The sequence below is a fragment of the Theobroma cacao genome, chromosome 8 (assembly GCF_000208745.1).
Source record: "Theobroma cacao cultivar B97-61/B2 chromosome 8, Criollo_cocoa_genome_V2, whole genome shotgun sequence".
NCBI lineage: Eukaryota > Viridiplantae > Streptophyta > Magnoliopsida > Malvales > Malvaceae > Theobroma > Theobroma cacao.
The window spans coordinates 9939720-9941470 of NC_030857.1; the positions used below are offsets into that span (position 1 = coordinate 9939720).

The 1751-nt window shown below is 35.6% G+C and overlaps 1 long non-coding RNA gene across 1 annotated transcript; it reads left to right on the plus strand.

The window, feature by feature from the left end:
- Positions 472 to 1519, plus strand: LOC18592561. Its single transcript, XR_001928998.1, has 2 exons — positions 472 to 670; positions 1182 to 1519. It is a non-coding gene; the product is annotated as an uncharacterized LOC18592561 (long non-coding RNA).

Here is a 1751-nt window from a genome sequence, read left to right on the forward strand (position 1 = left end):
CTGACCAGGGTCATTGGCAAATTATTTGTTAAGAACAAGATAAGGCCTAATAATAAAGAGCAAAAAATAATAATAATAAGTAGAATAAACATGAAATTAAAAGAAAATAAAATTACTGAGTAAGTCCCGAACAATATGGTGTCTGCATGATAATTCATTTGCAAAAATATCATTTACAAGCCGCATACGTTATTTCCATGCTTTAACAGGAGATCAATTATTGGATATCAGAAATTAAGGGCAACTGTTTTGACCCAGTAAAACAAAGTGATCCAGAAGGCAAGGCCGTGGTGGGTATAGAATTCATGTGGGAGCAAATGGAGTTTCTTGACCGGCATTTCAAGGATAAAATTTGTTTGACAGATTGTCAACAATAGCCTTAATGAAACATAAACTTGACGTGCTAACTTCCCTGAATTCAACTCTACTGATGCCAACTGGTTCTCTAAGTTTTGGTTATAAATACTTGGTCTGAACCAAAGCTCCTCACTAAGATATTCTTCATTGCCAATTACCGTTTTCTTCCTCAATTCTCTAGGATTTAACAAAATGTTTCTCCCTAAGACCATCGAGCTCATTCTGATGCTGCTTCTTGTTGCAGTGCTTCTGCTTGTTTCCTCAGAGGTGGCTACTGCTTTGCTGGATAATGCAGCATATCAACTTAAACTTGGTTTGTCAGAAACTGCCATTTTCTACAAGTTTTCATTTGCCTTTAGCCATACTTCTTATTTTGCTAGTCCCAAAATAATGGGACACTAACCTGCTTGTGATCAATTTGATATTCTAAAATCTCTGTGCATCAGTATATTCTTGCCAGCTTATTCATTGCAACTTCTATTAGAGGTTGTATAATTGTCTTTTCTCTCTTCTTGGATAAGTGAGGTTTGTAATTGTCAAAAAGACCACTTAACTTAGAAGGACCAATAAAAAAGGAGTTATAGTCTTTGACAACAAACAGATTTTTATAGACTTGGCCACAGGTTCTCGTGTGAGATGAAGGTTGGACCTTGTTTCATCATTGCTCCTGCCCTCTCAATGATCATGTAAAAAAAAAAAAAAATTGGGTGATGATTTTATCTTATGCAGCTTTTGCTTTCTTTTAAGTGGAAACAGGAAAGGCAACCATGTATATTTATATAGTAGGTGTTTACTAATTTGATCAGCATCATTTTCTTTTGCAGGACGAAGGGCTCTTCTATCTACCTACAATACAACTGGCAGAGGAGGGCACAACTAAGTGCTAGTTATCTTATGGATGCATTAAATTAAATAAGAAAATAAGATAGTTGAATAAAATGAATATCTAGCATGTGTATGGGCTACGGGTTGGAGCTATACTATTCTCCTTCTTGTAAATGCTTGCAATCAGAGCCATGGACGGCGGACGCATGTGCTTGCGTTTCAGGTCTATGTAAATGCCATGCTAGAGATAGACAGATAAGGTATCGAGAATATGCTCTTATTGTATGATCAATATGCTAAATAAAGGTATTCATTCTTGAGCTTTGATTGACTACCAGCTTCTCTTGTTTGCATTTCTCTCACTTCAGCGCCTACTAAAACTAGTAATGAAGGTTGGCTGAAGGTCTGAAACCATGTGTTGTTGCCATCAACATACAATAACTTTTAATTACCAGCTTGGATCAAAGTAGTACCGAATTAAATAAATTAATTAAAAGACAGAGATGACAATTGTTAGACATAAAATCCCATATGATAGTGGAAAATTCTTGAGACTTTTTAAACAAAGT